Consider the following 14,051-nt stretch of genomic DNA (forward strand, 5'->3'; position numbering starts at 1 on the left):
TCAGCCAAGATTGAATGCCATTAACTCATCTATTAACCCTTTCATACTACCCATGATACGATATGACCATAGCCTTGATGTTTTCATCTTTGTGTTATTTTGACATTCTCTTTTGTGTTCTTTCTTTGTGTGTGTGAGTGCAAGAGAGAAAGAGTGGGGCTTCTTTGATTGCACTTCTTTCCAAACCCTAGTCTTCATGGCATCTATGGTTTAACCCCTTCATATAGTTTTTTGGAGTTCTCTCACAAACTCTCACAGCCATAAGCCCGGTGCTTTCCTGGCAAGACCGCAAATTTCTCGACAACGTATCTACGAGTCTCACCACCTGGCCGGGACAAACTCCCATCCATTCCAAATTCTAGGGCATTGAATGAATCCGAGCTCAAAATATAGACCAGTTGTTATCAATCCTAGCCAAAAAGAACCATCCCCCGTTGCATCCCACATGTAACTTTTTCCTTTATATAATAAGACAAGTTTCACACTTAAACTTCTATGTTATGCTAGGACTGTCCACGTCAAATCTTCTCGATAAAGTTTTAATCCTAGTTGAAATTTAGATTAGGTTCATTTGCTATATAATCCCTTAGTTTCTATTTCCATTTAATTTCTACTCAAACGAGGCCTTAAGAAAACAACAAGTCTCTTGGAAGTTAAGGTTTTGTCTTTATGTAAATTTCAAGTTAACCCCGTCTTGGACGATTTTCAATTGTTTCCTTTGCATCACTTGCCATCCATGGACATCTCCATGGAAGAAATGGGAGTTATATGTTCCAACAGCACTATCACGACATCCGTGAAGCTATCCCCTTACTCCCTCCCCTATCACAATTGCAAAACAAATTGGAAAGAATACAAACTTGAAAAGAACAATGCATATGCTCTTTATTATGATCCTTTCTTTAGAGTGGTTCATGAATTGCAAACATAGAACTTTAGATTACACCAACTTAAAACCATGAATTTCTTTTGAGTGATTATGCAAGTTGCCTTTGTTTATGGCATTTACCTTTATAAGAGTAATTCAGGTAAGAGAATAGAAGTAACTTAAAGATCAATAAAAAGGTTTAAGTGGGAGATTAAGTGATAATTTAAGATATTAGTCACCATTCTTTATGCATACTATCTAAGTAAATATGATCTCCAGTAACCTATGGTTAAAGAGGTTTCTTTCTACTCTCTGAGAGGATAGGGGTAGGTGCTATGAATGCCCTGAGCTATAGAGAGGCAATATTGTGTGTGTTGGATGTGTCCCCATTCCCCCTCTCCAACATGATGGCCAACTGACACTTTTTTGATGGCGCCAATAACTTTGGGCTTGGCACCCCACAACACTATCTAACACGGGGTCTTAATGGCCCCAGGACAATGGGATCGATGGATGCAGGCTTGCTATGAGAATCTTGAGGAGGGTAAATGGTTGGGACAAAAGTCAACATATTGACCCACGAACCCCCACCCCCCCATCGAGGACTCGAACCCGCAACCTCATGGTTGCAATCCGGTGCCCTAACCACGCCCTCACGTGGGATTTTTTGTCCCCAAGGCAAAACTACTCTTTGATAAAGTGAACGGGGGGAAAGTAAACACAGACCAAAAATATAAACAAGGACAAATCGGACGGTGTCCGAGCTTCGTGGGAAACGAGCATCACTTCAGCATCGTGGATCCGTCGCTTGCACTTCATTCAATTAGCGTGTCATATAGTGATGAGGCTTTGCACCCTCTACATGTGTTACTATTGTAGTGTGCCTTGGAGTGAGCGTCTTTTCTACTAAAGCATGGGGCATAGCGTTTGTTGTAGTTTACTCACAATAAAGCCCTGTAAAAGCTATCACAAGCCTTGCATGTCGATGATTCAATGCAGTAGCAATGATTTTTACCCAAAAAAAAATACTACCAATGATTCTATTTGATTTTTGACTAAAATGTTTTACTCGAGCTTCAATCTCACCAAAATTCCAAGCCAATGGCTTTGAAGTCACACTCAAACCAATCATGGTGAACATTGTGCTACTTTCACCTAACAAAGAGAGAAAGTGAGAAAGACTCGGACTCTGAGCTCAAGTTAGCATTGGGTGTCGAGCAACCTTTGCCTTACTTTTGTTGTAGTTGATAGACTCTCAAGTCCCCAAGTATTGTATGATGACCCCACGATTAGGTAGAGCAGCACAAACACAACTCGACCGTAGACAATGCTACAATTGGTTTATCAATGAGACTCTAATTCAAAATGAACCGCTTTTATCATTCTACATAGATGATTATTGTAGCTGCTAAATGCTTTTGGGACATCTAATAAAATGGACACAATGCTTAGAAGAATCACGATGAACGACTGATACTACTTCAAGCGTTGAGTATTCTCGCAAAAATTGAAATTTTTCTCTTATTTTCAGGTAAACTTCTCTCAAATTAATTGCTTTCGTCCAAACTAAGCCCTTATGAGACTATCTAGCTCTTTGTCTTTTCTCGTTGTTTGATGATATAGGTGGCCCTCTTTACTGGTCTACTAAATATTATGCCTACTAGCTTTGTTCATAAATTTACTTATTTGCGGTTATCCCCAATCAGTGCTAAATTTCTCATATGCTAATGATTGTGAGAAGTGAAATGCAACAATATTACTTGTTACTATTAACCTCCGTATGAGCCTACATAGGCTATTTCTATTTTATTGGCACAGATGCTCTTCCAATCGAGCACTTCATCAATAAAAGGGAGTCATGAAATTGGTTTGTGAATGGAATTTAAAGTCAAATGTTGATGTTTCAATCACGCCGGGTAGCCAAAGATCCTCTGCACAAGTCTACCTATGAAAAAAATTGAAAGTACCTCTTTTACCTTTAAAATTTCTCCACAAAGCAGTCTTGAAGAGGTAAACCTCTTTAATTCCTTAGAGAGCTATGCATATAGATAGATACCACCATGATAAATATAGAATAGTGTAAGTCAAAGCTACTTATCTCATACTTTTAGGTCAAGGCTAGTGTATCATATACATAACATTACTTATTTCTAAGCATATTACCCAAAGTCTTCTAATTAAATGAATGTCCTTACCCATTTCATAGTTTCTCATCCATTATACTCCATTCATGTTTCTGTAGTGTATGCACTACGGACGCCGAACTATCACTCTCTTGATCTTAAGAAGGTTGTTCAAGTAGCAAATTACCAGATAGAACATCGATTAGTTCAAGGCAAGATATGTGTAACTTTGTATGGGTAAGAGCACCTAAGGTTAAGTTACACTTGCACAACCCCTCTTTCTTCTTTTATCTTTAGCATGTGCTTGATTTACAATGTTGTTTTAATATATACCATGACCAAATATAATACATGAATGGCTCAATAATAGCATTTAAGTATTTTATTGAGAGGTGCAATTTAAAAATGGATAGGTTATCACTATCTTGCAATTGTCTAAATCACAACATCGTGCTTATTATCCCTATGAGGTACTAAATTTTTCATGAAGTTTTCTTTTCAAATATGCAGACTTGTGGCCACTCTTTGTGCCACTTTTGATGGATTTTATGAAGGTTATCTTGGGCAAGAGGAATGTTAAGATAGTGTGCATCCTCCGTTATCTTAGCTCATGCTTGGATGGTCACTGTGTTTTGATACATGGTTTAATGATCAAGCATATGAAAACATGATACCTAGACTTGTAGAGTATTTAGACTTGGATTCCATAACATTGGCACATTTGCAATGCATTCCACATAAGCCTCTTAACAACTTTTTGAGAACTCCTACCTACACATCACGTTTATAAGGATCCACCTTCTTGTAGATCAAGAAGAACAACTCATTCTTGCAAAAATACTTGATCATGAGACCACCACCACATGCACTGGCACGGTTTACAACCTCTATCTTTTTTACTTTTAAAGGCCACCCTAGAGAGGATGCCAAGAGTATGCCAAATCGATGCCTGCAATTTTTTTTCAAAAACTTTCCAAATCTTCTCCACACTTTCCATCACTCACGGTCCAGTTGATTGTCAGAGAGTTGGAATTAAAGTGCAGCAAAAATTACAGATTAATTGGAGCAATAATCAATTGTGTAACATTGAGCATATTCGAGCATGACAATTGCAAAAGGCAAGCATTAACTTAGACTCAATCACACATCACATACATGTGCTGAAATTGCAAGAAAGAGAGAGAAGAAGAAGAATTTGACATTGTTGAGGACGGAACTTTTTCGAGCCGATCCCCCCTCTGAAAGGACTTTGTATTAATAAATTATTCTTCTTCAGAAGAGCTTTTGATCAATACAATTGTCTAATTAAACTTTTAACCGCACAAATTGAAGAGATAAAAGCTCTAAAATTTGATAGAGGTTGCGATTAGACTTTCACTTAAAACATCTCATTGAACTCAATCCAAAGGCCCTAAACACCTTGTGAGTGATAGGATCTATGGGTTTAAGCAAGAATCACGTTGGAAAGAAGATATGTAAGCATTAAGAAGTAGTAACCTGTAAAGTTAATTATGTAAAAGCTTGAGCAGCCATAGCTATGGAGACTTGCGTCGAGGGGGAGGAAGGGGGGAGAGTAGAGAGAGAGAGACAGAGAGAGAGAGAGAGAGAGAGAGAGAGAGAGAGAGAGAGAAGATGATGAGCCTTGATAAGAGCATGGGAAACTTCCTTTCGGTTGAGAATTTCCTGGAGCTTCTAGAGCCAGGAAAACAAAATTTTTCATGATCTCTCCAGAACAGGCTTGCAAAAAAAAGAAGATATCTCCCCCTTGCAATCCTCAAATGAAAAAACTTTGAACTAAAAAGTTGTTCATCTACTCACCCTAGGACTTGGAAAAGCGATTTCTATTTTTAGAGCTACTTCTCTCACCTTCTCTTTTGCATGGGAGACTTGTGGACCACATCCCTTATATCCACATAGCTTCAGGTTGGCATGCATGGATAATAACACATTGGCTCCGATTCCCACCTTTTGGTTATCCTTCTCACTTTTGGAGGCTTTCGGGATCCATTTTGGACTCGCTAATATCTCGTCTTTGCCCCACAAAATCCCGATTGAATCCTAATCAATTTCCTTTGGCACTTTTGGAAGAATGCATTCAAAGTTTGGAACTCTCTAGTTCACGGACACATTCCTCTCTCCACTGTACATAATTGACCCTTCTACTATTTATATTTTCTCTCACTAGAATGGTCAATATTAGAGAGAGGGAATTCATGTAAGTAGATCAAAAATAAAATTTGGTAGCATGATTCTCTATTGAGCAACTAAGGGCAGTTGCTATCCCTGGTGGAAGGGATATTACGATATTGGACACCCTCCTATTGTATGTGGTTAACATTACAATTGGGATAGCTAGTATGTAATGGTTAATTACATTGCTTTCTTTATTTTTCACTAATAGCGAGTTTATGTTGTGTAGATTAGAACTTAGCAAACTAAAGAGAAGATGTCGACAATAAAATAATAATTCTCGACCATTTACTTTTTCGTAGTGTTGTAGTTATTTTCCAATAAGCCTATATGGCTCCATTGTACAAATTTAGTAAGAACCAACTCTATGAATGGTCATGCAATAAGTGATAGGTACCACACAGAAACTAAAGTGTAAAGAGGGGCCTCCAATTTTTCGGTACCAACTAAATAAAGCAACAACAATAAAATAATACTTCTCGACCATTCATTTTCACATAGTATTGTAGTTATGTTCCAATAAGCCTATATGGCTCCATTGTACAAATTTAGTGAAAACCCACCCTATGAAGAGTCATGTAATCAATGATAGGTACCACAAATGAACTAAATTGTAAAGAGGGACCTCCAATTTTTTGGCACCAACTAAATCAATAATAGAATTAAAATACTCAAACTCACAAGAAGAGGTGTTGTGGAGTTTAAGCGCTAGAACGTTAGGCCATTATTTTTTACCACATACATGTGGTAGTGATGTGTGTGAACACACTTAGGATGGATGGGGCATTTTTTCCCTCACTAGGAGGTTTTTCCCCCCGTGCATTGTATATATGTCTATAACTCTAGGTATCTTATATTTCCATTGCACACTAAGTAATACACTCTCTATTGTGTGTCTTCTCCAAGATGTGTGTGTTTTCTGGCAACTCTAATTCCAACAATTGATATCAGAGCAGGTTGTGTCCTCAACTCTAGCAGACACATGCTCACTTTCTCCGATTTCTGTGAGCTTTGGAGAGTGTCAATAGATTGACAAATACTTTGGAATGCTCATAGAGATTAGTTTGCTCAAAGTTTAAATTCGAGCTCATTTTAGTCTCTGTTTCCACTACAGACAGTGCTTCGCAGACAATTTTGTCATTTTGTGCAAAATTTTTGTCATGCCATTTTTTGCATAACAGGCCCCTTACAATCTTCTACGGTTTGGCTATATAGCACATGTTATTCCCGCTTTGTTTCTCATCTTTTCGGGAAGTTTTCCATCAAGTGCAGCATTTGCCATGGCTGACAACACGGATGTGTTCAAGATGTTTGCTGGTGAGGACAGATTGGATGGGGACAATTAGCCTATGTGGGCTTATATGATGCAACATGTCCTTGTGTGAAAGGGCATTTGGAGTATTGTGTAGGGTATTAATGTACGTCTTGGTTCTAAGGATGTAGGCAATGTTGAGGATGTTGCGGGTTTTGGTGGCAGGATTGCTGCTGGCAGAGTTGTTTTGCCTACGGTTGAGCAAGCTCATTGGGATGCAAAAGATGCGTAGGTTCATGCTTTGATTGCATTGTCTTTGAAGTCCACTATTATTCCTCATAATCGTTCAGCAAAATCTGCAAAACAGGCTTGGAATATTCTGAGTGGTCTTTATGCAAGTCACAATGAAGCTAAAATTGCATTGCTCCATAAAGAGTTGGAGTCAAAGATTATGCATGAGGAGGATGAAATGGAAACTTTTATTGATGGTTTCAAGGATATAAATGAGCAACTTATTTTTGCAGGCGAAGTCATTTCTGACAGTTCCCTTGTGTAGACTATTCTTGATGCTTTGCTAGATTCTTACCAAACTTTTGCTACTACTTGGAGACTTATGACCCAAGGAAATCCTAAAGTTGTCAAGTTTGATGCATTATGCACATTGTTGTTACAAGAGTCTTTCCAGAAAAAATAGGACTAAACAACGTGCAGTTGAATAGGCTTTTATTGTTGCTCAAAGAAAAGGTGGTGACAGCAATGTAACCACTTCTCATGGTTCTTTTGCAAGTGTAAAATCTTCTGTTCCTAATGCTTCTACTGGCGCACTTCGTCTAGGAATTTTGGTGATAAGGGAAAAAAGAAGATGCGTTGCCATTATTGTACAGCTAATGATCACTTGATCAAGCAATGTCCGAAATTGAAGGCAAAAGAGGCTAAGAAGAAAGAGGCTGGATCAACTACCAGGTCCCATACAAGTGCAGATATTGTAGAGAATTTTGTGAAAGGAGATTATGACATTGATGTAGATGTAGAGTGGTCTTTTAGTGCAGAGTGTACTTATGATCATGTTGTCCATGATGCATGCATGTCAATTACTACAGATTTACATGTGTGGTATTTTGATAGTGGTGCAACAAAGCACATTACCTCATATCGTGATTTTTTTACCTCTTTTGAGTCTGTCCCTCATGGGAATTCAATCGCTTGTGCCCAAATGCTTCTTATCCGGTTCAGGGAGTTGGAAAGATTGTGCTTACTACTGCAAATGGCAGTTCTTTCACACTTTTGATGCACTGTATGTACCTGAGATCAAGAAGAATCTTTTGTCTGTTTCTGCACTTGCTAGACTTGGCCTTGTAGTCAAATTTGTGGATGACAAATGTACAGTACATGATCTCAGTTTTGGTGATGAAATTGTTGCATCAGGCATTTTATGTCGTGGGCTATATAAGCTCACTTTGTATGACAAGTGTGGGTAGAATTTTGCAAATGTTGTTGTGGATTCAAAGGCTGTTTCAGATGCAAAACTTTGACATGCACGTTTTGGGCATCTGAATTTTGCCAATTTTCTGCATGCGTTTGCAGAAATCTGGTAAGGTTGCTTCTTTGCCACCTCTTGAAGCACCTGTCAGACATGTTTGTGAAGGCTGTATTTTGGGTAAGATGCAACGTTCAAAGTTTCCAAAGGATAGTTCAGTTAGGGCCACATGCAAGTTGCAGCTTGTGCATAGTGATGTTTGTGGGCCCATGCAAACTCCGTCCTTGGGCAATTACCTTTACTTCATGACTTTCATCGATGATTACTCTAGGCATGTATGGGTGTATCCGCTTAAAGTGATGTTACCATATACATGTGGTAGTGATGTGTGTGAACACACTAGGACCGCCGGGGCATTTTTTCCCTCTTTAGGAGGTTTTTTCCCACGAGCATTGTATATACACCCATCACTCTAGGGCTATCTATCTTTCCATTGCATACTAAGTAACACACTCTCTATTGTGTGCCTTGAGCTTCCTTCGTCTTATCCAAGCTATGTGCATTTCTCTGCAACCCTAATTCCAACAAGCGAAGTCCGAAGTGTTTATGTGCTTCAATTTTTTTTGGCTATGGCTGAAAATGTCTCAAAATCCCCTCCATTTAGATCAAGGGGGGGAGAATATGTCTCATGAATTTAATGCATTTTTGGCTAGTCGTGGGGATAAAACACCAATGTATAGTACTTTATACGCCTCAGCAAAATGATGTTGCTGAGAGAATAAACAAGTCACTTATGGAAATGGCACGATGTATGGTTAAAATTCAAGCTTTGCCGCATTCATTTTGTCTTGAGGCCATCATGTGTGCCAGTTATGTACTTAACGGGTGTCCTACGGAAGCTTTGCAGCCTATGAATCCTTATGAAGCACGACATGATAGAAAGCCTTCTATTGAGCACATGCGCATTTTTGGTTGTTTGGCTTATGCTTTGGTGCCACAAACGCAGCGTAAAAAATTGGATAATAAGGCTGTCAAATGCGTTTTTGTTGCTTATAGTGCTGAAAGAAAAGGTTAAAGGTTGTATCATGTGTAAACAAAGCATATTTTGGTTTCACGGGATGTTGTGTTTGTGGAAGATTCTGTTAAGGCCTTGTTGTCATGTACTAGAGATAGTAATGTAAGCTCACTAGACATTTATGACACCTTGTTGTCTCCTTTTAGTGGTGGAAGTTCGAAGGTAAATTCCAATGAGGCAAATGTACAGCCTATGGGGGGTTTTTGAAAATGTTACAGCCTATTACTGATGCAGATGTACATGATGTACTTAATGAGAAAAGGGCTGAGAATGAAAAGGCTAGAGGTATGCCAAAATGGTTGGTGTATACTTTGCATGATAGTAAATTGGATGCACTTTGTCTAGTCGTACTCGTTCAGGTTCTTGCCATGCATCTTATGTATCATATTTTTATGCTTTGGCTATGTCTAACTTATGTGATGTTGAGGAACCTCTATTTTTTTTATGAAGCACAAAATTCAAAAAATTGCATGGCTGCCATGCAATCAGAATATGATGGACTTATAGAAAATGACACGTGGAATTTATATGATTTGCCTCCAAAAAAAGGGAATTGGTACAAAGTGGGTCTACAAGTTGAAACACGAGCTGGATGGTGAGATGGATCGCTATAAGGCTCAACTTGTTGCAAAGGGTTATGCATAACAAAAATGCATAGATTATGAAGAGACTTTTTCTCCCAATGTTGTATGACTACTGTGCCTTTTCTATGTGCATTGGCAACTCATTTTGGTTGGGATGTACATCAGTCATACATTGTTACTGCTTTCTTGAATGGTGACATATTTAAGGAAGTTTATGTAACGCAATCTCGTGGTTTTGTCATTAAAGAGAATGAAGATAAAGTGTGCAAATGTAAGAAAGCTTTTGAAGCAATCTCCTCGAGCTTGGTATGAGAAGGTTGACACTCATTTGGTCAAACGAGGCTTTCATAACAGTCCAACAAAAAGCACATTGTATGTAAAGCATATGGGTGATGTACTTCTCATTGTCGTTCTCTATGTGGATGGTTTGTTGATCACTTGACAAAATGAGAGACATATTGTTGAATTTAAGGCTGATTTGAATGCTACTTTCAAGATGAAAGATTTGGGGTTGTTGCATCATTACTTGGGTATACTATTGAAGCAATGTGATGGTGGTATTTCCTTGTGTTAGACAAGTTACATAGAGACATTGCTATGTAAGTTTGTACTTGAGGATTGCAAACCTATATGCCACTCCCATGGAAACATGTTTGAAATTGAGTCTTCATGATGTTGGTGATCATGCCAATGTCACTCTTTACCAAACTCTTGTTGGCAACCTTATTTATGTATGCAACACGAGGCCGGATATTCCGTTTGTAGCCTCACAGCAGATGTATTCATATCCCAGGGTCTAAGCATTGGCAAGCTATCAAGATAATGTTTTTCTACGTGAGTGGCACTTTACATCTTGGCTTGTTTTATCCCAAGGGGGGATCATTGCCGCCAGATTTACATACTTTTTTAGACTCAGATTGGGCTGGTTGTTTTGACACGCGAGTGTCCATGAGTGGTTTTTGTTTCATGCTAGGTACTTCATGCATGTCATGGTTGAACAAGAAGAAATCTATTGTGACCACTTCCGGTTGTGAGGCTGAGTACACGACAGTCCTCACAGCTACGATTGAGTGTGTATGGCTTAGACGCCTTATGGCTGATTGGGTGTTGTACAAGACACTACCAACACTATCTACGCTGACAGTCAGAGTGTATTGGCAATTTGCGAGGAACCCAGTTTTCCATGCTCGCACAAAGCACATTGAGGTGCATTACCACTATGTGAAGGAGAGGCTCCCAACATGAGAGATCAGCTTGGCTTATGTGCCAAAACAAGAAAACCTTGCAGATCTTTTCACAAAGGCATTGTCTTGTGAGAAGTTTGAAGCTTTCTGCAAAGCTTTGGGCTTACTCCCCTTTGTGGACTGATCATGTCCTCAGGGCATGGCACTTCCCTATACTCTATGTGCCAGCTCTTGTTCAGTGCATCACTCGGGCCGGGGGGGGGGGGATTTGTTACCATACACATGTGGTAGTGATGTGTGTGAACACACTTAGGACCGCAAGGGCATTTTTCCTTCACTAAGAGTTTTTTTTCCCCGTGCATTGTATATATGCCCATCACTCTAGGGCTATCTTATCTTTCCACTGCACACTAAGTAACACATTCTCTGTTGTGTGCTTTGACCTTCCTTCGTCTTCTCCAAGCTGTGTGTGTTTTCACTGCAACCCTAATTCCAACATTATTGTGTGAGATGCTATCATTTTTTCTCTTTTCCCTCTCTAAACCTATGTCTTGGGCTATGGAGCTTCTCTATGTCATCTTCTTTGTAAGAGTGTGTAAGAGTTTGTCTCCTCTCCTTCATTGTGTACTATTGTGTGTGTGTGTGTGTGTGTGTGTGTGTGTGTGTGTGAACATTTTCCCCTTCTAGCCCTTCTTTTCCCTTCTCCATCATGGCAAGGTTTATTCAATCTTATGGTCAAGGGTGGAAGCCCACCCTTGCTCCCAACACACAGCCTAACCAATCAATAGCCTTTTGATTCAAATATGAAAAAGCACTCAAATTAACCAACCAATCAATAGCACATCTTGTAGCATAACCACCCCACCAGATCAACCATTCCATATCAATCAATGACCCATCCTTTGCAATCTTACATCATATCAACCGCCTCCAAATCATGCAAAATGTAAATTGGTAGATCAATATCATCTCATCAAATCATATGGTGGTACCATAGTCCTCAAATGTAACCATATACTTGCTTCTAGCATAACCATATTAGCTAATTTAATGTCATATGGGACATGGACTATTTTTAGACAAATTCAGTGACAATTTTGAAGGACCCTTACTTTGGCTCTCATGATGAATGAACTTGTTAGCCTCCCTATGATTAAATGTTTTGTAATACTAAACTTATGTTGGGCCTGTATGTCACTATACCTCCCAATTTACACCTAAAGTTCTTTTGCACTTATGGGCAAAAATGACCAATCAAGTCGCAAGTTTTTTTTCTAGAGAAAACTTCAAAACAAAATGCATCCCAATTTCTTCAGAAGACTCGAATTGATTTAGTGTTGGGAACGCTAACCAACATAAAATAATCAAAGCTCACTCTCATAGGTTGCAATCAATGATGCGTATGGAACTTTTAACATATGTATAGGCTTAGGACCTTTTTTTTCTGTGTGCCAAAAGTGCATGAGAATCGTATGGATTCACACAATGAGTAATAGTAACGGCATTTGCTCCATAGAGGTAATACAATTTTAGAGACAATTGACATACATAATCATTGTCTTGTTACCTTAGATGGAGCAACAATAAATAGCTAAAGTAGGAGAGAGAGAGAGAGAGAGAGAGAGAGAGAGAGGGGGGGGGGGGGGGGGGGGGGGGGGGGGGGAGGGGGGAAAGAGTCCAAGAAGTGCTTTCATGTAAGCCTATATGTACAAAGAACTGACCTAAAGCTCAACTGCCAAAAAAGTAGATACGAGCCATTAATTAGGAAGAGTCCATCTTTTCCAATTTTAAGCCTCTATTTGCCCTTTTTCCGACAAACAAGCCATACTTTAAGAAAGTTTGTCAATGCTTCTATTCAATTATGACCTTATCCTTTCCTCTCCACACCCTTTTTTGCAACAATGGTTAGAGATAAAAAATGTTTGCTTTCACATGGCTTCCATGGCTTTTTGGTATTAAAAAATCATGTTAGAACTCTTCAAAGATTTCTTTGTGATTATTGCTTTTTCTAAATCTTTTGAGCTTACCTAGGCTTGATATTTGATGTTCATGTTGCCAATGTTCAAGTAGTTTTAGAGAGGAAAATCACTTTTTGAGATTTATTTCTAGGGCACATTGGTCGCGCCACATAAATCATGAAATTTAGCTTTAGTTCATTGAATCTTCAGTTGAAGCCAAAACTCTGAGAACCCTGCAACAAGCAAAGGTGCGACAACGCTATCAAAGGACATGAAAATACATACAAAACAACAAAATGAATCTAACATGCCTTTGAAGTCACATCTCATTGGGACACAAGAGCAAAGAGTGGCTAAGAGCGAGAGAGAGAGAGAGAGAGAGAGAGAGAGAGAGAGAGAGAGAGAGAGAGAGTTTTCATGCACACCTCCTAAACTATAGTGTTACGCATGCACGAGAAAGAGGAGATGAAGAGCAACATAAGAATGGGGACAATGCTACTATCTCCCACATGGGTCTCTCAATGAACCCATGTGAGACCTATTTATTAGTTTGAGAGAGGTTCCAAAGCTAAGTAGTTATTCATTGAAACTACAAGATACTTTTTCTATAATTAGAGCATTTCTCTTTCTTACCTTATAAGGCCTGTTTACTGATTGAGAAAGAGAGAAATGTATGACATTTTTTAGTCTTTTCCCTTGAAATGGCGGAATCTCTTAGATCGGACCATTTTGTAGAAGAAGAAGCTAGCTTGTGTAGTTTGTAACCAATGTCATGATATACAAAGGTATAAACGTCACTTACAAATAATAAAAGCAAGAGATTCATTGCTTCATCTTTGAACTCTTAGTAAAGCAAGACATTGAACAATTGCATGAGCATAAACTTAAACACACGGAGATGTGCATGCATGCGTGCGCGCGCGCGCACACACACACACACATTGAGGGTCGAAATGGTTGACCCCTCCCCGCATGGCTTTTTTATTACTTGAAGCTTACATCAAAGCTAAATACAATCTTTGAAATCTAGCCAACAAGCCCGGGGTGTCCACTAGGATTTATAATTAAGTACATTTACAGAAAAATGTACTTACATAAAGGGTTTTTTATTTGAAAAAATGAAAATTTTCATACATAAGGGCTAGTTATTTTACAAAATTACATACATAAGGGGTACATATAATGCTTGAAAATATATAGGTAAGGGATTATTTAAATACCTCTTGTTTGCACGTGCTATATGTAATTTTTACATAGTGGACTCCCTGGGCCAACAAGGTGGCTTTTTTATCAAGGAAACACACTGTTCTTCTCTGATCAATTAGCCAACCATTTTGGCC

This window comes from Adiantum capillus-veneris, chromosome 1, assembly GCF_014529385.1.
Source record: "Adiantum capillus-veneris isolate H3 chromosome 1, ASM1452938v2, whole genome shotgun sequence".
In the NCBI taxonomy this organism is placed as follows: domain Eukaryota; kingdom Viridiplantae; phylum Streptophyta; class Polypodiopsida; order Polypodiales; family Pteridaceae; genus Adiantum; species Adiantum capillus-veneris.